This window comes from Chiloscyllium plagiosum, unplaced genomic scaffold (assembly GCF_037043375.1).
Source record: "Chiloscyllium plagiosum isolate Xiang-an unplaced genomic scaffold, Cpla_swu_hap1 HiC_scaffold_35, whole genome shotgun sequence".
NCBI classification, from domain to species: Eukaryota; Metazoa; Chordata; class Chondrichthyes; order Orectolobiformes; family Hemiscylliidae; genus Chiloscyllium; species Chiloscyllium plagiosum.
In genome coordinates, this window is record NW_028270173.1 from 2,735,871 (window position 1) to 2,759,323 (window position 23,453).

At 44.9% G+C, this 23,453-nt stretch overlaps 1 protein-coding gene across 1 annotated transcript in view; it reads right to left on the reverse strand.

Annotated features, from left to right (window-relative positions):
* Window positions 1–15,463, reverse strand: part of LOC122541477 (uncharacterized) — a 208,061-nt gene extending 192,598 nt beyond the window's left edge. The window contains exon 1 of the mRNA XM_087979105.1: window positions 15,402–15,463. The gene's annotated coding sequence lies outside the window, so the exon portion shown is untranslated. The remainder of the gene's footprint in view (window positions 1–15,401) is intronic.
* Between the last annotated feature and the right edge of the window lie 7,990 nt (window positions 15,464–23,453).

The following is a 23,453-nucleotide window of genomic DNA, read 5'->3' on the forward strand; positions in this document are numbered from 1 at the left end:
GAAAATGCTAGAAGAATTACTATTTGTAACAGAACCCAGGCTATCCAGCTGAAGATACTTCATAGGGCCCATATAGCACCGGTTCGATTGGCAAAATTTAAGGCAGGAGCATCTCCAATGTGTCCTAAATGCAAAATAGAGGTGGGCACTCTTGTACATTGCTTATGGACCTGTCATAAGATCGGTAGATATTGGACTAAAGTAGCAAGCACCCTGACAGAAATTTTAGGAATGGAAATAAAAGTGGACCCCGTATCTCTCCTCTTGGGCTTTTCGAACTTTCCCTCCCTGGACACGTACGGGAAGAGACTATTTTCTATTCTTTCTTTCTGTGCAAGGAAAAATATTTTGATGAACTGGGTGGCGGAGGGCCCCCCTGGACTTTCAAATTGGCACAGACTAATTATGGAATGTATTCCCCTTGACTTCCTTACAAATATGGTGCACCGAAAGACCGAATTATTTTATAAAATATGGCAGCCCTTTTTGAATTACATAAATACAGATATTTCGGCTATCCTAACAAGGGCTTTTATTTAATTGAGATTACAAACCTGGCTGGTCCGCGGCCCCTCGGGGGAGGAATCCCGCACGAATACGGGTTTTATCATATCTGATGTTAACACATCCCGAGCATGTAAGAGACTGAAATATACACTCTGGTTAGTTGTAGGTTAGATTAGTAGATAGTTGAGTTTTGTTTGTTTGTGTTTTTTGTTCTTTTCGTTTTTTTTTGTTGTTTTGTTTTTTTTAGTCAAATTTTGGTTATTGTATATTTGAGCTAATTGTATATCAATGTTTATATCTGAGAGTTTTGTTTATTTTTGTAAACTTGTAAAAATGTTAAATTTCTAATAAAAATATCTATATAACAAGTAATGGATTACTTTGTGGATGACTGACCAATTACTGATGACAAAGGCCTTCTGCCTGCCAACAATTTGATTGGTTCTTAGATGGGTAGAGGCTACTGCCAGAAACAGCACATTATCAGCCACTTTCAGTACCCAATAGCAACTATACATTCTCTCAAGCTGACCTTTACCCACCCCTTTTACCAACTGTTTTTCTCTCTCTCTGGACTCCATCTCCATCTATCATTTACTCCCTTGCCTCCCCTCTACCGAACCCCATATGTGCCAACTTTTTCCAAGCTATCAGTTCTGAAGAAGGATCACTGGACCCAAAACATTAATTTTGCTTTCTCTCCCCAGGTACTGCCAGGCCTGCTCAGTTTTTCCAGTAATTTCTCTTTTTGAAACTTACTGTCTCTGAGTTCTGTTAAAGATACTTTATTAATAACAACTGCGACATTTTGTTTAACTTATAAACTTGGTGTCCAACATGTTTGGTGAGAAACAATTGGGCAGTTTGGAAGGTCATTGAATGCTTGAATATTTTGGGAATCTAGTGATAGTGAAGCTGTTTTGGTTTGGCTTGCTTTCCCTATGTCATAACAGGTGGCTGAACAATTTGGGGCTATGAGCAAGGGACAGAGAAGCCTTTGGACTATCACTAGCTTAGGTGTTCTCGCTATCTGTAGCTACCTGATGAAGCTACAGTGCTCTGAAAGCTTGTACTTCCAAATAAATTTGTTGGACTACCATCTAGTGTAGTGTGATTTTTAATTTTGTCCAACACCGGCACCTCCACATCATTTTTACAGGTGAACCAGTCACTCTGTGCTCTTTATGAACCAGTGGAAACATTTGGTGAAAGATCACCAAATGCAAGAAGTATACGAAATAAGGTAGGTGAACTTGCAGCGTGGGTTGGTACCTGGGACTTCGATGTTGTGGCTATTACGGAGACATGGCTAGAACAGGGACAAGATTGGCTGTTGCAGGTTCCAGGATTTAAATGTTTTAGTAGGGTCAGAGGTGGGGGTAAAAGAGGGGGAGGTGTGGCATTGCTTGTCAAAGATAGTATTACAGTGGTGGAAAGGACGATGGATGAGGACTTGCCATCTGAGGTAGTTTGGGCTGAGGTTAGGAATAGGAAAGGTGAGGTCACCCTGTTAGGAGTCTTTTACAGGCCTCCTAATAGTCCTAGAATCATTGAAGAAAGGATAGGGAAGGTGATTCAGGAGATGAGTGACAGTAATAGGGTGGTTGTTACGGGGGACTTTAACTTTCCTGATATTGATTGGGAAAGCTATAGCTCAAGTTCGTTAGATGGGTCAGTGTTTGTTCAATGTGTGCAGGAGAGTTTCCTGACACAATATGTAGACAGGCCAACAAGAGGTGAGGCCATACTGGATTTGGTTCTGGGTAACGAACCAGGCCAGGTGTTAGAATTAGAGGTAGGTGAGCACTTTGGGGATAGTGACCATAATTCGGTGATTTTTACTCTCGTGATGGAGAGGGATAAGTGTGTACTACAGGGCAAGAGTTATAGCTGGGGTCAGGGAAATTATGATGCGGTGAGGCATGACTTAGGATGTGTGGCTTGGAAAAGTAGACTCCAAGGCAAGAGTGTAAATGATATGTGGAGCTTGTTCAAGGAGCAACTATTGAGTGTCCTTGATAATTATGTACCTGTCAGGCAGGGAGGAAAGGGTCGTGCGAGGGAGCCGTGGTTTAATAAGGAATTGGAATCCCTTGTTAAATGGAAGAGGGCGGCCTATCTCAAGATGAGACGTGAAGGTTCAATTGTGGCGATTGAGAGGTATAGGGTAGCCAGGAAGGACCTGAAGAGAGAGCTAAGAGCAGCAAGGAGGGGACATGAAAGGTCCTTAGTCGGTAGGATTAGGGAAAACCCTAAGGCTTTCTATAGGTATGTTAGGAATAAAAGAATGACTAGGGTAGGAATAGGTCCAGTCAAGGATCGTAGTGGGAAGTTGCGTGTGGAGGCGGAAGAGATTGGGGAGACACTGAATGAATACTTTTCTTCAGTATTTACTCAGGAACAGGGCATTGTCGTCGATGCGAATACTGAGTCACAAATAAGTAGAATGGATGGCTTTGAGGTATGTAGAGAAGAGGTGTTGGAAATCCTGGAAAAGGTGAAAATAGATAAGTCCCCTGGGCCTGATGGCATTTATCCTAGGATTCTCTGGGAAGCAAGGGAGGAGATTGCAGAGCCATTGGCCTTGATTTTTATGTCCTCTTTGTCTACAGGAGTAGTGCCAGAAGACTGGAGGATAGCAAATGTGGTTCCCTTGTTCAAAAACGGGAGTAGGGATAACCCTAGTAACTATAGGCCGGTGAGTCTCACTTCTGTTGTGGGCAAAGTCTTAGAGAGAATTGTAAGGGATAGGATTTATGCACATCTGGATAGGAATAATGTGATCAAGGATAGTCAGCAAGGTTTTGTGAAGGGCAGGTCGTGCCTCACAAACCTTATTGAATTCTTTGAAAAGGTGACGAAGGAGGTTGATGAGGGGAAAGCGGTAGATGTGGTATATATGGATTTTAGTAAGGCGTTTGATAAGGTTCCCCATGGTAGGCTACTGCAGAAAATACGGAGATATGGCATTGAGGGTGAGTTGGAGGTTTGGATTAGGAATTGGCTGGAAGGAAGAAGACAGAGGGTAGTAGTTGATGGCAAAGTTTCTTCATGGAGTGCCGTCACTAGCGGTGTTCCGCAAGGATCTGTTTTGGGACCATTGCTGTTTGTCATTTTTATAAATGACCTGGAAGAGGGGTTAGAAGGTTGGGTGAGCAAGTTTGCGGATGATACGAAAGTCGGAGGAGTTGTTGACAGTGAGGAAGGATGTGGCAGGTTACAGCAGGATATAGAGAAGCTGCAGAGCTGGGCAGAAAGGTGGCAAATGGAATTCAATGTAGCTAAGTGTGAGGTGATTCACTTTGGGAAGAATAACAAAAAGATGGGGTACTGGGCTAATGGTCGGATACTTGGTAGTGTAGATGAGCAGAGGGATCTTGGTGTCCATGTACACAGATCTCTGAAAGTTGCCACCCAGGTAAATAGTGCGGTGAGGAAGGCATATGGCGTACTGGCTTTTATTGGTAGAGGAATTGAGTTCCGGAGTCCTGAGGTCATGATGCAGTTGTATAAGACTCTGGTGCGGCCGCATCTGGAATATTGTGTGCAGTTTTGGTCGCCATACTATAGGAAGGATGTGGAGGCACCGGAACGGGTGCAGAGGAGGTTTATCAGGATGTTGCCTGGTATGGAAGGAAGATCGTATGAGGAAAGACTGAGACACTTAGGGCTGTTTTCATTAGAGAAAAGAAGGTTTAGGGGTGACTTGATTGAGGTGTACAAGATGATTAGGAGGTTAGATAGGGTTGACAGTGTGAACCTTTTCCCGCGTATGGAGTCGGGTATTACAAGGGGGCATAGCTTTAAATTAAGGGGGGGTAGATATAGGACTGAAGTTAGGGGTAGGTTCTTCACTCAGCGAGTTGTAAGTTCATGGAATGCCCTGCCAGTAGCAGTGGTGGACTCTCCCTCTTTATGGGCATTTAAGCGGGCATTGGATAGGTATATGGAGGATAGTGGGTTAGTATAGGTTAGGTGGGCTTGGATCGGCGCAACATCGAGGGCCAAAGGGCCTGTTCTGCGCTGTATTGTTCTATGTTCTATCACTGAGAAGCAACATTATGACTTGCACGAATCAGAATAGTCATCTCAGGACTACTGAAATGTTTTCTAATTTTACTTGCATTTATAAACCCTGATTTTTTTCCTCTGTCTGTATCTGTGTGTGCAAGGGGGGAGTTTATAATGGGATTAAAGTTTTAATTACAGTTATAATGTTTACTCATATGTAAAGTATAATTTCTTCTAATAAACAATAGTTTAAGTTCAGCAGAGAAAGTTAGTCCATGATTTCTGTCAAATTTGATTGAGAAGACAAATCTGTTAACCTTGGTGTACTTCTAAAAATCATTAACTCGGAATAGCAGAGCTTGATTTTCAGCATGTTACCCCAATGAATTGTGACAAGCAATCAGAGGAATGTTACAGCACATAAGGAGGCCAATCAACTCATCAAGCCTGCACGGAATGATTATCATTACCTCATGTTAATCTTCTGCTTTTCCCATCATGAAAATCCTTCTCCACATTTTTCTTGCCAAGGAGAACAGTTCTAACTTCTTCAATCTATCCTCATCACTGAGGTTTCTCATCCCTTGAACCATTCTTGTAAATCACTTCTGCACTTCCTCCAATGCATTTTTATCTTTCCTATAATATGATGCACAGACCTGTAAACAGTAATCTAGCTGAGGGCTAACAAGTGTCTTATACAATTTCAACATCATCTCCTTGGTCTTGTACTCTATGCCCCTATCTGTCCAGAAACACAGAAACATAGAAAATAGGAACAGAATTTGGGCCTTCAGGTCAGCTCTGCCAATTATAGCTATGGCTGATCATCCAAATTTGTATTTTGTTCCTGCTTTCTCCCCATACCCTTTAATCTCTTTAGTTCTAAGGCCCATATCTAACTCCTTTTTGAAAGCATTCAATGCTTTGCCTTCAATCATTTTCTGTGGCAGAGAATTCTACAGGCTCATCACTCTCTGGATGAGGACATTTCTCCTCATCTCAGTCCTAAGTGGCCTACTGCCTATCCTTAAACTTTGAACCCTGGTTCTGGACTTCCCAGTCACTGGAAATATTCTGCCTGAATTTACCCTGTCAAGTTCTATCCTTCCATAACCAGAACATTCTTCCTCAGATAAGGAGACAAAAACTGCACACAATACTCCAGGTCTGTTCTCATCATGGTCCTGTAAACTTGCAGCAGGGTATCCATGCTCTTGTTCTTAAATCCTTTTGCTTTGGAGGCCAACATATCATTTACCTTCTTCACTGTCCTCTTCAATGCCTGCTACACCTGTATGCTCACCTTCAGCGACTGATGTATGAGGAGACCCAGGTATGGTTGCACCCTTTCCTAATCCATCACCATTCAGAAAAACACATTATTCTTACATTTTGTTTTCTGTCTGCCAACCATCTATCCTGTCTATCCATCTCAATATTCTACTCCTACATACTTTAATTTTACCTGCTAATCTCTTATAATGCGTTTGGGAAGTCCAAGTAAACCACACGCAATGGGTCCCCTTATCAATTCTACTCATGACATCCTTGAGAGATTTGTGCAGTTTTTCTCGAGCATAATTTCCCTTTCGTAATTCCATTGTGACTCTGTCCGATCTTGTCTTCTACGAATGTGTAGCAAATTTACAAAAGGGACTAGAGTTTCAACGAGACATATTATATGTTAATCATTTTTATTTCTGTTTTGCTATGGTTAGAATGATTGATTTGTAATGTGTGAAGTACAGAAACCAGTCAGTGTTCTCTGTTAGCCTGAGTCCATCAGAAAGTTAAATTTGGGATAAAAACAACAAGGAGAAAGTAAGGACTGCAGATGCTGGAGATCAGAGTCGAGAGTGTGATGCTGAAAAGCATAGGTCCTGATGAAGGGCTTATGCCTGAAAAGTCAATTCTCCTGCTCCTCAGATGCTGCCGACCTGCTGTGCTTTTCCAGCACCATACTCTCAACATAAAAACAAGTACTGAACAAATTCAACAGGTCTGGCAGCATTCGTGGACAGAGAAATAGAGTTCACCACACTTTCTGTCTTTATTTCAGATTCTAGCATCCATGGCATTTTGTTTTTATCTGAGACAAATTAGGAGCTCTGAATACTTCAATTAAATTGAGAACATTTGTGACGATCTAAGGGTCGTGGGACTCAAGTATTAGTGCATGTTCCGAAAGATAGTGATAAAAGTCATGTGCAAACATAGTAAACTATGGTGTGGGGAATTAAGTTTTCACCCAATTAGTGACTCGGGTTGAGAATACACTGCCTGTAAGTCTGATAAAGGCAGAATCACCAAGATGGTATGGGGTGACGATTTGAATGAAAAGTCTGCAAAGGTATAGGGAAAAGGCAGGAGAATGGCACTAAGTCATTGTGCTCATTGGAGGTCTATTACAGACATGATGGGCCAAATGCACCAGTAACATGGAGTAGTGGGGCTACAGAGATAGCTCACTCTTCCTATCTCGATCATAGCAAGTGATGTGAATCTGGAACTGACTGCCTGTAAGGACAGCAGAGGCAGATACCTTCAGCAAATTTAAGAAGCACTTGCGATGCCAAGGAATATGGGTCTATGGGCCAAGTGCTGAAAAATGGGATGAGAATAGCTAGGTAGTAGTCTTTGAGGAGCATAGACTCGATGGACCAAAGGGCCTTTTCTGTGCTGTTGGCCTCTACGGCTTTATGACTATAATATTGAACCTGCTCATATGAGGTGAGATTGGTTCAACTAGTTCTGTATTTAGAACAACATAAGAATCAGAAGCAGAAGTAGGCAATTCAGTCTCTCAAGCCTGCTCTGTCATTCCATACCATCTTGGCTACTCTCAGCTCAGCCTCAACTTCACTTTCCTGCCCCCTTCCCGTAACTCTTCAACCCGTGACTCATTGAAAATCTGTCCATCTCTTTGTTAAATTTACTCAGTGTGAATTCCACTAATTCATTAAGCTTTGAGAGAAGTAATTTCTCTTCATCTCTGTTTTACATCATACCCTTTATCCTAAAACTATGATCTCTTCTTCTAAATTGTCCGACAAGAAGATAGACTGGAGAGTTGAGCAGAAAAGTGGCAGATGGCTTTCAATCCAGATAAATGTGAGGTGATGCATTTAGGCAAGTCTAATTCTCGAGAGAATTATACAATGAATGGAAGAGCCTTAGGAAAGGTTGATGGACAGAGAGATCTGCGAATGCAGATCCATTGTACCCTGAAGGCTGCTGCACAGGTGGATACAGTGGTCAAGAAGGTATATAGTATGCTTGCCTTCATTGGACGAGGTATTGAGTATAAGACCTAGCAAGGAAAGCGCAGCAGGTCAGGCAGCATCAAAGGAGCTGCTCCTTTGATGCTGCCTGACCTGCTGCGCTTTTCCAGCAACACATTTTCTGCTCTGATCTCTGGCATCTGCAGTCCTCACTTTCTCCTATAAGACCTAGCAAGTCCTGTTAAAATTGTACAAGACATTGGTTCGGCCACATTTAGAATACTGTGTACAGTTCTGATTGCCACATTACCAAAAGGATGTGGACACTTTGGAGAGGATGCAGATAAGATTTACAAGGATGTTGCCTGGTATGGAAGATGCTAGCTATAAAGAGAGGTTGAGTAGGTTAGATTTATTTTCACTAGAAAAAAGGAGATTGAGGGGGGAAATGATTGAGGTTTATAAAATCATGAAGGGTATAGACAGGATGGATAGAGACAAGCTTTTTCCCAGGGTGAAGGATTCAATAACGAGAGGTTATGCTTTCAAGGTGAGAGGTGGAAGGTTTAAGGGGGATATACACGGCAAGTACTTCACACAGAAGGCGGTGGGTATTTGGAACTTGTTGCCAGTAGAGATGGTAGAGGCAGGCACGGTAGATTCATTTCAGATGCATCTGGACAGATGCATGAGTAGGTGGGGAGCAAATGCTTAGGAATTGACCGACAGGTTTAGACAGTACATTTGGATTGGCTCAGGCTTGGAGGACCAAAGTGCCTGTTCCTGAGCTGTAAATTTTCTTTGTTCTTTAAGAAGAAACACCTTCTTCACTCCTACTGTGTCAACTCCCTTCAGCATTTTTCGACCTCAATTCGATCTCTTTGCATTCTCCTAAACTTCAGAGAATACAGAGGGAAACTGCTCAATCTCTCTTTAAAAGAGTGCAGTGACTGGAACCAGGTGGATTTTGTTGACTACGAGATCCTCAATTGGAGTTGTTAACCTGGGCCAATCAGAAAAGCCCTTACTGACCAATATATATTGCCCTTTGAAAATTGCTGTCTCTTGTGTACAGCTGTTAATGTTTTTTGTAAACTGTTTTGTAATTTGTTTAATAAAATTAAAAAATATATATATTGCCCTTTGAAAATTGCTGTCTCTTGTGTACAGCTGTTAATGTTTTTTGTAAACTGTTTTGTAATTTGTTTAATAAAATTAAAAAAAATATATATTGCCCTTTGAAAAAATATAAACAGTGAAATAAAAAAAAGAAAAAATAAACAGGGGATTCAGAGAGTCTCCTCACTCTGGGAACTGGCTCTGAGCTAGTTAGAACATAGAACATAGAACATTACAGCGCAGTACAGGCCCTTTGGCCCTCGATGTTGCGCTGACCTGTCATACCAATCTGAAGTCCATCTAACCTACACTATTCCATGTATGTCCATATGCTTGTCCAATGACGACTTAAATGTACTTAAAGTTGGCAAATCCACTACCATTGCAGGCAAAGCATTCCTTACTACCCTTATTGCTCTCTGAGTAAAGAAACTACCTCTGACATCTGTCCTATATCTATCACCCCTCAATTTAATGTCATGCCCCCTCGTACTCACCGTCACCATACTTGGAAAAAGGCTCTCCCTGTCCACCCTATCTAACCCTCTGATTATCTTATACGTCTCTATTAAGTCACCTCTCAACCTTCTTCACTCTAACAAAAACAGCCTCAAGTCCCTCAGCATTTCTTATAAAGCAGTGACCAGAACTGTACACAATACTCCAAGTGTAGCTGCACCAGAGTTTTGCACAGCTGCAGCATAACCTCATGGTTTCGGAACTTGATCTGGTCAGGCAGTATCTAAGGAGCAGGAGAATCGACGTTTCGGGCATGAGCCCTTCTTCAGGAATGAGGAGAGTGTGCCAAGCAGGCCATGATAAAAGGTAGGGAGAACGGACTTGGGGGAGGGGCATTGGAAATGCGATAGGTGGAAGGAGGTTAAGGTGAGGGAGATAGGTCGGAGTGGGGATGGGGGTGGAGAAGATTGTAGGCTAGGAAGGTGGTGCTGAGTTTGAGGGTTGGGACTGAGACAAGGTGGGGGAGCGGAAATGAGGAAAGTGGAGAAATCTGAGCTCATCCCTTGTGGTTGGAGGGTTCCTAGGCAGAAGATGAGGCGCTCCTCCTCCAGCCCCTTACTTCCCTCCAAGGCCCCAAGGGATCCTTCCATAACCGTCACAAATTCACCTGCACCTCCACACACATCATTTACTGCATCCGCTGCACCCGATGTGGCCTCCTCTATATTGGAGAGACAGGCCGCCTACTTGCTGAACGTTTCAGAGAACACCTCTAGGACACCCAGACCAACCAACCCAACCACCCCGTGGCTCAACACTTCAACTCCCCCTCCCACTCCACCAAGGACAAGCAGGTCCTTGGACTCCTCCATCACCAGACCATAGCAACACGACGGCTGGAGGAAGAGCACTACCACTGGGGAAAAATAAGCACTACCACTGTCAGGTGATAGTATAGAGGGGAAAGAAAAAAGAAAAAAATATAATGAACAGGAGATTTAGAATCTCCTCAGTTTAGGGGACTGACTCTGTATTGGCTGGGCCACAGTCAGTGTTTCTGCTGCTGTTGGTTTCTGCATTTTTGAAAAAAAGAAAAAAAGCTATGCAGAGCGGAATTTTCAGAGAAAGGAGGGCACCACAGGGAGGTGGAGTGTGTTATTTCCCACTCCAACTCTATTTTGATTTAACCACTTCCCTCCCCTTCACCGTTTGATAATGCAGCATTGCCCTTTGAGAAGGGCACTGCTTGTCACTGGCCACTCAGGTGTTTCCTTTTTTCCTGGTGGTGGTACATAAATAAAGATTTACACACTTGTTGTTTTTCACTGTGTCCGACACCTGCACACACAAAAAAAGTGGAATATAAATAAAGATTTACACACATGTTGAGTCACAGAAATGTACAGCATGAAAAGTTTCTCACTGTGTCCGACAAAAGAAAATCTGTAGAGCCAGAAAGTGCGACGATCCCATCACTTTAGAGGAGCTGACTGGCGGTCATCGTCCTGCTGCCAAAGAAGGGGACCTTCGCTCTTTAAAGAACTGGCATCCAGTCTCCCTCCTTGGCATGGATTACAACATTTTCACCAGGGTGATGGCTTCTCGTCTGGCTTCCATGCTGACCTACATGATTCACCCAGACCACGGTCCCAGGCCGGAGGATACACAACAACGTCCATCTGGTCCAGGACCTGATCCATTTCTGTTGATGGGCTGGTCTGTCGAGCACCTTCCTGTCCCCCCGACCGGAGAAGGCATTCGACAAATAGACACAAGCTTTTTCCCAGGGTGAAGAATTCAATAGTGAGAGGTCATGCTTTCAAGGTGAAAGGTAAAAAGTTTAAGGAGGATACACGCGGCAAGTACTTCACACAGAGGGTGATGGGCATTTGGAATACGTTGCCAGCAGAGGTGGTAGAGGCAGGCACAGTAGATTCATTTAAGATGCGTTTGGACAGATGCATGTGTAGGTGGGGAGCAAAGGGATACAAATGCTTAGGAATTGACCGACAGGTTTAGACAGTACATTTGGATCAGCTCAGGCTTGGAGGGCCGGAGGGCCTGTTCCTGGGCTGTAAGTTTTCTTTGTTCTTTGACAGGATTGATCAAGAGTATCTGCTTGGGACTCTGCGGGCATTCAGGTTCGGGACACAGTTCATCACCCGGATCCGACTTTTGTACACCTCCACAGAGTGTCTTCGCTTTGGGAGAGGAGTATATCAAGGCTGCCCCCTGTCTGGCCAACTGTATTCTCTGTGCATGCAGCCTTTCCTGTGCCACTTGTGGAGGAAGTTGTTGGGGCTGGTTCTGCACAGCGTGGTCAAAGGGATGGTCATCTCGGCTTATGCCGATGACGTGCTCCTCAATTTCTCGGAGCCAACTGATCTGGAGAGAATGCGCAGGTGCCAGGTGGTGTCCTCAGCAGCACCAACCGCCAGGATCAACAGGGCCAAGGTCTCTCAACCCGTAGCTAAGGCTAAGACTAACTGTATCATGATGTTTTGCGTCAGCCATGGCTCAGTTGACACTGCTTATGAGTCAAAAGATTCTGGGCACAAAGTACACTCCAGGGTTTGCACTTGCATGCAACAATGAGGGAGATTCACTGTTAGAGATGTTGTTTTCAAATGAGGCCGCAAAATAAAGTTTTCATTTATTCTCTTGGGTGAATATTAAGAATCTCATGGTGCTATTTGTAAAAGAATTGAGTAAGCCTCCGGGTATGCTGTCTAAGATGTATCCCTTAACTAACAGCACTAAGTCATCTTAGTTTTATTGCTGCTTATGGTATTAGCCAAGACCAAATTAACGACACATTGCCTACATTACAACAGAAACCACTCTTCAACAGTACCTGATGCAGGCAAAGCAATTTAGGAGGACCTGAGGTTGTGAATAAAACCGTACAAATGTAAATCTTCCCTTTCTTCACCATAGAACGTTTGTTTGAATGTAGTGCAGTATTAATATAAATTACATAAAATCCAGACATAAATACCTTTACTTACTGACAATTGATTCTTGGTGTATACTTTCCACACTGGGCTTTGAAGTACAATAACGTTTTGTATTCTCCACTTGTTACGGGATGTCATGGGGGTTTATCTGGAGTACCACCATCTGCTCTATCTGGAGGTCTACCTCTATCCCACTGAGGATTCCTGGCCAGCAAACTGGCAGGAGCCAGAGGCCAAGGTCTCGGCTCACCTCAGCCATGGGACAGGACTGCTCCGAGTGCTGTCTTACAGGAGTTGTTTGCTGGTCATAAATCAGCTGGTGGCCACCATGTTGTGGTACCGGCTGGTACCTTTTGTCCCTCCTCCTGGTTTTGTCACTGATATCCAGAGAACATTGGTTCATTTCTTCTGAGATAAAAAGACACATTGGGTCACTGTGCAGATCCTGAGTCTCCCTATTAAGAAGGGTGGTCAAGCGCTGGTGTCCACACCCAGGTGATGACTTTCTGCCTTCAGACCTTGCAGCGATACCTTTACGTCGAGCCTCCTCCTAGGTGGTGCTGGTGATGTAATTTTTTCCACCAGGTGCGTAACCTCAACTACGACACGCAGCTCCTGTCCATCGACCGTAATGGTTAGGAAGTCGCTGTCAGGATGCTGCCTTGTCTTTTACCAGGACCTGAGCACTGTCTGAAGCACAGTTGAATCACGTCATGCCTACTGTCCGGAAGGAATAGCGGCTGTCGTCAGGGAGCCGTTGCTCAGGAATCCGCACCTCCATACTCGTGGGTTCAAGTGGCTGTCAGAGGGGAGGGCCGTGGTGGCGAGGGTGACCAGAGTCGGGGACGTGCTGGGTGGCGGGGGTCTGGGCTGGATGCTACTGCAGGATATAACGAGCAGGGCAGCATAAGATGCCCGGTTCATGGCCAATGCTATGTGACACCTTAAAGCAGCGATGCTCGGACCCAACATAGTGCACCAGTTGGAGGACACTCAGATGTGCAGTGGAATCCTGTCTATGTTCACCCCTGCCCAGACAGAATTTCACATTATCCCCAAGGTCCCGTACTTCCCGCTGGAGACTGTGCTCCACAACCTGAGCCGCCTCCGGTACTTTAGTTTAATCCCCTTCAGGGATGTATCATGGTAAGCTGCTGCTGCACACCATCAACCTCTTTTTCCCTCATCCACTGCCCGCCTTGGCATGCCCATTTGCCACCGGGCGGTGGGGATCTCCAATGGATGGCTCTCTACTCAGGACCCCTCCTCCTTTTGCTCACGGATCTGGGGTAATGAGTGCTATACGCAGCAGTTTCCTGCAACTGCAGATTGCGGTGGTTCACTGACTCCCAGCCCAACTGCTTGTTCTGTGGACCATGTATATGTTGAGTGTGGGCATTTGCACGCCCTTTCTGATTTTCTTAAAAACCTTCTTCTCTGTTTCTGGTTGCACTTCAGTCTCACATTCCTGATCTTTAGGCACCCCGTGCGGAGTGGGGAGGGTAGGTCAGAGGATCTCCTCGTAGATCTGCTCCTGAGCCTGGCCAAACTAGCCATAAACAGGCTCAGACAGCGGGCCATGGAGGGGGTCATTGTGGCCAATTGCCTGTCCCTCTTCCATGGCTACATCCGAGCCCAGGTGTCCCTGGAGAAGGAGTACATGGTATCTACAACTCTCTCGAGCTGTTCAGGGAGAGGTGGGCACCGCAGGGAATGGAGTACTTTATTTCCCCCTCCAAATCTATTTTAATTTAATCCCTACCCTTTCCTTCACTTTTTTGATCATGCAGCATTGCCCTTTGATGAGAAGAGCATTGCTTGTCACTGGCCACTCTGTCATTTCCTTTCCTCCTTGTGTTGGAAATTGAATAAAGATTTGTATAAGTGTTGTCTTTCACTGTGTCTCACACCTACACACACAACATGGGTGCTGGGGAAAATATAAGTACTACTGCAGTTAGTCAGTAGTGTGGAGGTAAAGAAAAATGTATTAAAGAACAAAAAAAAGAATAAAAATAAAGAAATATATGTGGAGGGCTGAGGTTGGACTGGGCTGGACAAGGTCAGAAGTCATATAACATTAACAGGTTCATGTGAAATCACAAGCTTTTAGAGCACTCCTTCTTCGCCAACTGAAGCGACTGCACCTGATGAAGAAGTAACACTCCAAAAGCTTGTGATTTCAAATAAACCTGTTGGACTATAACCTGATGTCATGTGACTTCTGACACTGATCAATATAAACAGGAAATTTATAATCTCCTCAGTTTAGGGGACTGGCATGGATTGAGGATTGGCTGCCTGACAGAAGGCAGAGAGTTGGGATAAGAGGTTCTTTTTCGGAATGGCAGCCGGTGCAGGGTTCAGTGTTGGGGCTGCAGCTGTTCACGTTATATATTAACGATCTGGGACTGGGGGGGTTCTAGCGACGTTTGCTGATGATACGAAGTTAGGTGGACAGGCAGGTAGTACTGAGGAAGTGGGAAGGCTGCAGAACGATCTAGACAGTTTGGGAGAGTGGTCCAGAAAATGGCTGATGAAGTTCAATGTGAGCAAATGTGAGGTTTTGCACTTTGGAAAAAAGAATACAAGCATGGACTACTTTCTAAACGGTGAGAAAATTCATAAAGCCAAAGTACAAAGGGATCTGGGAGTGCTAGTTGAGGATTCTCTAAAGGTAAACATGCAGGTTGAATCTGTGATTAAGAAAGCAAATGCAATGTTGTCATTTATCTCAAGAGAGTTGGAATATAAAAGCAGCAATGTGCTACTGAGACTTTACAAAGCTCTGGTTAGGCCCCATTTGGAGTACTGTGTTCAGTTTTGGGCCCCACACCTCAGGAGGGACATACTGGCACTGGAGCGTGTCCAGCGGAGATTCACACAGGTGATCCCTGGAATGGTAGGTCTAACATACGAGGAATGGCTGAGGATCCTGGGATTGTACTCATTGGAGTTTAGAAGGTTAAGGGGAGATCTAATAGAAACTTACAAGATAATACATGGCTTGGAAAGGGTGAACGCTAAGAAATTTCGCAGCAGAGAGCGGCGGGAGCTGAGCGGAAGTTCAGACGGAGCGCAAAGCCGGTCGGGAAGGTAAGTGATTACTATATAAAGAACTTACCTCGACGCCAACGGTCTTTTTGCAGCAGAGAGCGGCGGGAGCTGGGCGGAAGTTCAGACGGAGCGCAAAGCCGGTTGGGAAGGTAAGTGATTGCTATTAGAGTGGGTGTGTTCTAAACCCCTGGTCCTACAAAGTAGGGTCTCCCTCCCTCCCTCCTCCTCTAACCTTAATTAAGAGTCCACAGACGTGCCACAAAAAGAGGGTCGAAGGAAGTTTAGATCGAAGAGTGAGGCTTCAGCTCAGGAATCTTTGACAAGGAGGTTGAGTGAAGTGATTACACCACAGTTGAAGAGGGTGAAGACATGACTGCCCAGCTGGTTCAGTGCGCTACGTGCTTGATGTGGGAGGTCAACGACTCTGGTGTGTCTGGCTCGTATATGTGTGGAAAATGTGTGCACATTCAGCAATTGACCGAGCATATTGCAGCGCTGACGAAAGAACTCGAAGACCTTAGGCTCATCCGAGAGAACGAGAACTTTCTGGACAAGACCTTCAGCGATGTTATTACACCAATCATGACAGAAGAGAGTAGAAGAGAGCAGACGATGAGGAAGGCGGAGAGGAGACAGGTACAAGAGACCCCGGGAGAAGTACCTGTCAGGAACAAGTTGAAGCTTTTGGAAACAGAGACTGATGACACTGCCAGTTCGCAAGGCAGCCAAGTTTGTCAATCAAAAGTTGCCGCAGAGGCAGAGCGGAAGAGTCGGACATTGCACAGAGCCGTGGTAATAGGGGACTCCATCGTGACAGGAACTGACCGGGGTTTTTGTGGCAGCAGACGGGATTTAAGGATGGTGTGTTGCCTTCCTGGTGCTAGAGTGAAAGACAGAGTGCAGGAAATCCTCAAGGATGAGGGTGAAGAGCCAGACGTGGTGGTACATGTCGGCACAAATGATGTCGGGAAGAATAGGAGGAACATACTACAGCGAGACTTTGGAGAACTAGGAAGAAGGCTGAAAAGCAGGACGTCCAAGGTGGTTAGAACATAGAACATAGAAGAATACAGCGCAGTACAGGCCCTTTGGCCCTCGATGTTGCGCCGATCCAAGCCCACCTAACCTATACTAACCCACTATCCTCCATATACCTATCCAATGCCCGCTTAAATGCCCATAAAGAGGGAGAGTCCACCACTGCTGCTGGCAGGGCATTCCATGAACTTACGACTCGCTGAGTGAAGAACCTACCCCTAACTTCAGTCCTATATCTACCCCCCCTTAATTTAAAGCTATGCCCCCTTGTAATACCCGACTCCATACGCGGGAAAAGGTTCACACTGTCAACCCTATCTAACCCCCTAATCATCTTGTACACCTCAATCAAGTCACCCCTAAACCTTCTTTTCTCTAATGAAAACAGCCCCAAGTGTCTCAGTCTATCCTCATACGATCTTCCTTCCATACCAGGCAACATCCTGGTAAACCTCCTCTGCACCCGTTCCAGTGCCTCCACATCCTTCCTATAGTATGGCGACCAAAACTGCACACAATATTCCAGATGCGGCCGCACCAGAGTTTTATACAACTGCATCATGACCTCAGGACTCCGGAACTCAATTCCTCTACCAATAAAAGCCAGTACACCATATGCCTTCCTCACCGCACTATTTACCTGGGTGGCAACTTTCAGAGATCTGTGTACATGGACACCAAGATCCCTCTGCTCATCCACACTACCAAGTATCCGACCATTAGCCCAGTACCCCATCTTTTTGTTATTCTTCCCAAAGTGAATCACCTCACATTTAGCTACATTGAATTCCATTTGCCACCTTTCTGCCCAGCTCTGCAGCTTCTCTATATCCTGCTGTAACCTGCCACATCCTTCCTCACTGTCAACAACTCCTCCGACTTTCGTATCATCCGCAAACTTGCTCACCCAACCTTCTAACCCCTCTTCCAGGTCATTTATAAAAATGACAAACAGCAATGGTCTCAAAACAGATCCTTGCGGAACACCGCTAGTGACGGCACTCCATGAAGAAACTTTGCCATCAACTACTACCCTCTGTCTTCTTCCATCCAGCCAATTCCTAATCCAAACCTCCAACTCACCCTCAATGCCATATCTCCGTATTTTCTGCAGTAGCCTACCATGGGGAACCTTATCAAACGCCTTACTAAAATCCATATATACCACATCTACCGCTTTCCCCTCATCAACCTCCTTCGTCACCTTTTCAAAGAATTCAATAAGGTTTGTGAGGCACGACCTGCCCTTCACAAAACCATGCTGACTATCCTTGATCACATTATTCCTATCCAGATGTGCATAAATCCTATCCCTTACAATTCTCTCTAAGACTTTGCCCACAACAGAAGTGAGACTCACCGGCCTATAGTTACTAGGGTTATCCCTACTCCCCTTTTTGAACAAGGGAACCACATTTGCTATCCTCCAGTCTTCTGGCACTACTCCTGTAGACAAAGAGGACATAAAAATCAAGGCCAATGGCTCTGCAATCTCCTCCCTTGCTTCCCAGAGAATCCTAGGATAAATGCCATCAGGCCCAGGGGACTTATCTATTTTCACCTTTTCCAGGATTTCCAACACCTCTTCTCTACATACCTCAAAGCCATCCATTCTACTTATTTGTGACTCAGTATTCACATCGACGACAATGCCCTGTTCCTGAGTAAATACTGAAGAAAAGTATTCATTCAGTGTCTCCCCAATCTCTTCCGCCTCCACACGCAACTTCCCACTACTATCCTTGACTGGACCTATTCCTACCCTAGTCATTCTTTTATTCCTAACATACCTATAGAAAGCCTTAGGGTTTTCCCTAATCCTACCGACTAAGGACCTTTCATGTCCCCTCCTTGCTGCTCTTAACTCTCTCTTCAGGTCCTTCCTGGCTACCCTATAACTCTCAATCGCCCCAATTGAACCTTCACGTCTCATCTTGAGATAGGCCGCCCTCTTCCATTTAACAAGGGATTCCAATTCCTTATTAAACCACGGCTCCCTCGCACGACCCTTTCCTCCCTGCCTGACAGGTACATAATTATCAAGGACACTCAATAGTTGCTCCTTGAACAAGCTCCACATATCATTTACACTCTTGCCTTGGAGTCTACTTTTCCAGGCCACACATCCTAAGTCATGCCTCACCGCATCATAATTTCCCTGACCCCAGCTATAACTCTTGCCCTGTAGTACACACTTATCCCTCTCCATCACGAGAGTAAAAATCACCGAATTATGGTCACTATCCCCGAAGTGCTCACCTACCTCTAATTCTAACACCTGGCCTGGTTCGTTACCCAGAACCAAATCCAGTATGGCCTCACCAGTTATCTCCAGTTTGCTTCCAGTTCCTCGGGCTAGTGTGGCCAGAAACAGGGAGATAATGGACTTGAAAGTGTGGTTGGGGAACTAGTGCAGGAAGCAAGGATTTAAGTTCTTGGATCACTGGGGGGTATATTTTGTGGTAAGCATAAATTCTACAAGAGAGACGGCTTGCACCTTAATAGGTTAGGGACCAGCATTCTGGCAGGCAGGGTTTCTACTGCAACACTGCTACGTTTAAACTAAGTAGCGCGGGGGAGGGGACAAGCTGGATGTTTAAAAAGGAAATTGAAGGGAAAGTTAGAACAAGAGAAGTCAAGAAAGACAACTGTATCAATGAGGCAGAAAACTCGGAAAGGCATCATGCTGTAAGGTTGAGTGAAATAAGGGTTGATGGGAAGGGTGAGAGCAGTAACAAATTAAAAATACTATACATGAATGCACGAAGCATTAGACATAAGATGGATGAGCTTGAGGCTCTTTAGGAAATTGGCAGATACGATATTGTGGGGATGACTGAGACATGGCTTCAAGTGGACAGGGCCTGGGAAATGAATATTCAAGGATACACATGCTATCGTAAGGACAGACTGACGGGCAGAGGGGATGGGGTGGCCTTATTGGTAAGGGACGATATTCAGTCCCTTGCGCGGGGGACCTAGAGTCAGGGGATGTAGAGTCAGTGTGGGTAGAGCTTCAAAATACTAAGGGTAAAAAGACCCTCTTGGGAGTCATCTGCGGCCCCCAAACAGTAGTCTGGATGTCGGATGTAAGTTAAATCAGGAGCTGAAATTGGCCTGTCGCAAAGATGTCACTACAGTTGTTATGGGGGATTTTAACATGCAGGTAGACTGGGAGAATCAGGATGGTATTGGGCCTAAAGAAAGAGACTTTGTGGAGTGCCTCAGAGATGGATTCTTAGAGCAGCTGGTGCTGGAGCCGACCAGGGAGAAGGCAATTCTGGATATGGTATTGTGTAACGAACAAGAATTGGTCAGAGACCTCGAAGTGAAGGAGCAATTGGGAAGTAGTGACCATAATACAATAAGCTTCAATCTGCAATTTGAGAGGGAGAGGGTACAGTCGGAAGTGACAGTATTTCTGTTGAATAAAGGGAACTATGGAACTATGAGGGAGGAGCTGGCCAAAGTTCAATGGTGCAATACCTTAGCAGGGATGACCGTGGAGGAACAATGGCGGATATTTCTGTGTATAATGCAGAAGTTGCAGGATCAGTTCATTCCTAAAAGGAAGAAAGTTCCCAGGAGGAGGCATGGGCAGCCGTGGCTGACGAGGGAAGTAAAGAAACATATAAAGTTAAAAGAGAAAAAGTATAACATTGCTAAGATAAGTGGGAAAACTGAGGACTGGGAAGCTTTTAAAGAGCAACAGAGGATTACTAAGAAGGAAATACGCAGAGGAAAAATGAGGTACGAAGGTAAACTGGCCAAGAATATTAAGGAGGATAGTAAAAGCTTTTTTAGGTATGTGCAAGGCAAAAAAATGGTTAGGACAAAAATTGGGCCCTTGAAGACAGAAACAGGGGAATATATTACTAGGAACAAAGAAATGGCAGAGGAATTAAATGGTTACTTCAGATCAGTGTTCACTGGGGAAGACACAAGCAATCTCCCTGAGGTAACAGTGGCTGAAGGACCTGAACTTAATGGAATTTATATTTGCCAGGATTTGGTGTTGGAGAGACTGTTCGGTCTGAAGGTTGATAAGTCTCCGGGGCCTGATGGTCTGCATCCCAGGGTACTGAAGGAGGTGGCTCGGGATATCGTGGATGCGTTGGTGATTATTTTACAGAGTTCGATAGATTCGGGGTCGGTTCCTGAGGATTGGAGGGTGGCTAATGTTATACCACTTTTTAAGAAAGGTGGGCGAGAGAAAGCAGGAAATTATAGACCAGTTAGTCTGACCTCAGTGGTGGGAAAGATGCTGGATTCTGTTATAAAGGATGAAATTACTGCACATCTGGATAGTAGTAACAGGATAGGACAGAGTCAGTATGGATTTATGAAGGGGAAATCATGCTTGACTAATCTTCTTCAATTTTTTGAGGATGTAACTCTGAAGTTGGATGAGGGAAATCCAGTTGATGTAGTGTACCTGGACTTTCAGAAAGCTTTTGATAAAGTCCCACACAGGAGGTTGGTGAGTAAAATTAGGGCGCATGGTATTGGGGGCAAAGTACTAGATTGGATTGAAAATTGGTTGGCTAATAGGAAACAAAGGGTAGTGATAAACGGCTCCATTTCGGAATGGCAGGCAGTGACCAGTGGGGTACCGCAGGGATCCGTGCTGGGACCGCAGCTTTTTACAATATATGTTAATGATATAGAAGATGGTATCAGCAATAACATTAGCAAATTTGCTGATGATACAAAGCTGGGTGGCAGGGTGAAATGTAATGAGGATGTTAGGAGATTACAGGGTGACCTGGACAAGTTAGATGAGTGGGCAGATGCATGGCAGATGCAGTTTAATGTGGATAAATTTATGGTTATCCACTTTGGTGGCAAGAACAGGAAGGCAGACTACTACCTCAATGGAATCAATTTAGGTAAAGGGGCAGTACAGAGAGATCTGGGTGTTCTTGTACACCAGTCAATGAAGGCAAGCATGCAGGTACAGCAGCTAGTGAAGAAGGCTAATAGCATGCTGGCCTTCATAACAAGAGGAATTGAGTATAGAAGCAAAGAGGTGCTTCTGCAACTGTACAGGGTCCTGGTGAGACCACACCTGGAGTACTGTGTGCAGTTCTGGTCTCCAAATTTGAGAAAAGACATTCTGGCTATTGAGGGAGTGCAGCGTAGATTCACGAGGTCAATTCCTGGAATGGCAGGATTACCTTACACTGAAAGACTGAAGCGACTGGGCTTGTATACCCTTGAGTTTCGAAGACTGAGAGGGGATCTGATTGAGACGTATAAGATTATGAAAGGATTGGACACTCTGGCAGCAGGAAACATGTTTCCACTGATGGGTGAGTGCTGAACCAGAGGACACAGCTTAAAAATACAGGGTAGACCATTTAGGACAGAGATGAGGAGAAACATCTTCACCCAGAGAGTGGTGGCAGTGTGGAATGCTCTGCCCCAGAGGGCAGTGGAGGCCCACTCTCTGGATTCATTTAAGAAAGAGTTGGATAGAGCTCTCAAAGATAGTGGAATCAAGGGTTATGGAGATAAGGCAGGAACAGGATACTGATTAGGAACGATCAGCCATGATTATATTGAATGGCGGTGCAGGCTCGAAGGGCTGAATGGCCTACTCCTGCACCTATTGTCTAAATTGTTTCCATTCGGCGAGGAGACTAGGACCCGTGGGCACAGCCTTAGAATTAAAGGGGGTAAATTCAGAACAGAAATGCAGAGACATTTCTTCAGCCAGAGAGTGGTGGGTCTGTGGAATTCATTGCCGCGGAGTGCAGTGGAGGCTGGGACGCTAAATGTCTTCAAGCCAGAAATTGATAAATTCTTGATGTCACAAGGAATTAAGGGCTACGGGGAGAATGCAGGTAAGTGGAGTTGAAATGCCCATCAGCCATGATTTAATGGCGGAGTGGACTCGATGGGCCGAATGGCCTTACTTCCACGTCTATGTCTTATGGTCTTATGGACTGATTCCAAACTGGCTGGCCGGCCACAACCAGTGTACTGTGCACAAGCAAATAAAGAGTAACTTAGTGATGAGATACTTGCAACAGTCATCTTGGCATCATAGCGAAAGTGAGGACTGCAGATGCTGAAGATTAGAGTCAAGAGTGCTGGAAACGCACAGCAGGTCAGGCAGCATTCAAGGAGCCCGAAAATCGGGCAGAAGTGCTTCATCAGCAATCTTGGCATCATGCCTTTATTTGGAAGGCTTGACTCATTTGATCCTGCTGTTGATCACTGGGCCCAGTATGTGGAAAGAATGCAATATATTTTCTGGGAAAATGACACTGGGGCAGATGAAAAGCAATGGGGACAGCTTGCGGACCCGCAGCATTTTCAATTATAAGGGGCTTAACTTTTCCAGAGGCAACAGACACTAAAACTTTCCAAGACTTGCTGGAGTTCATTGAGGAATGTTACAACCCCAAACCTCCTCAAATTCTGAGCTGCTTAGGTTTTATTTGGTTGTTAGAGATTCAGGGGAGTCCATATCAGGTTTTTTTATAAGAGGTTGAGATGACTGGCAGAAGCATGAGATTTTCAATTAACTCTGAATGAGATGCTGAGAGACTCTTTGATATATAAGAAAAATAAGGTAACCATGCAGAACCAGCTACTAGCTGAAGCCCAACTGGACTTCAAACAGGCACTACAACCGGTTTTGTCATTAGAAATGTATTAAGTGGAGTACGGGAATATAGGGCATCCCAATGGAAGTGGCCATGCTGTGGCTGTACAGGACATTGTTTGGTCACTTTTGGAATATTGATGCAATTTTGGTCTCCCTCCTATAGGAAGGATGTTGCAAAACTTGAAAGGCTTCAGAAAACACTTACAAGGGTTGGAGAGTTTGAGCTATAGGGAGAAGCTGAATAGGCTGGTGCAATTTTCCCTGGAGTATTGGAAGCTGAGGAGTGACCTTATTGAGGTTTATGGATAAGGCAAATCGGCAAGGTATTTTCCCCGGTGTGGGGGAGTTCAAAACTGGAGGGCATAGATTTACTGTGAGAAGAGAAAGAAATAAAAGGGACCAAAAGGGCAATATTTTTCACATGTATAGAATGATCTGCCAGAGGAAGGAGTGGAGGCTGGTACA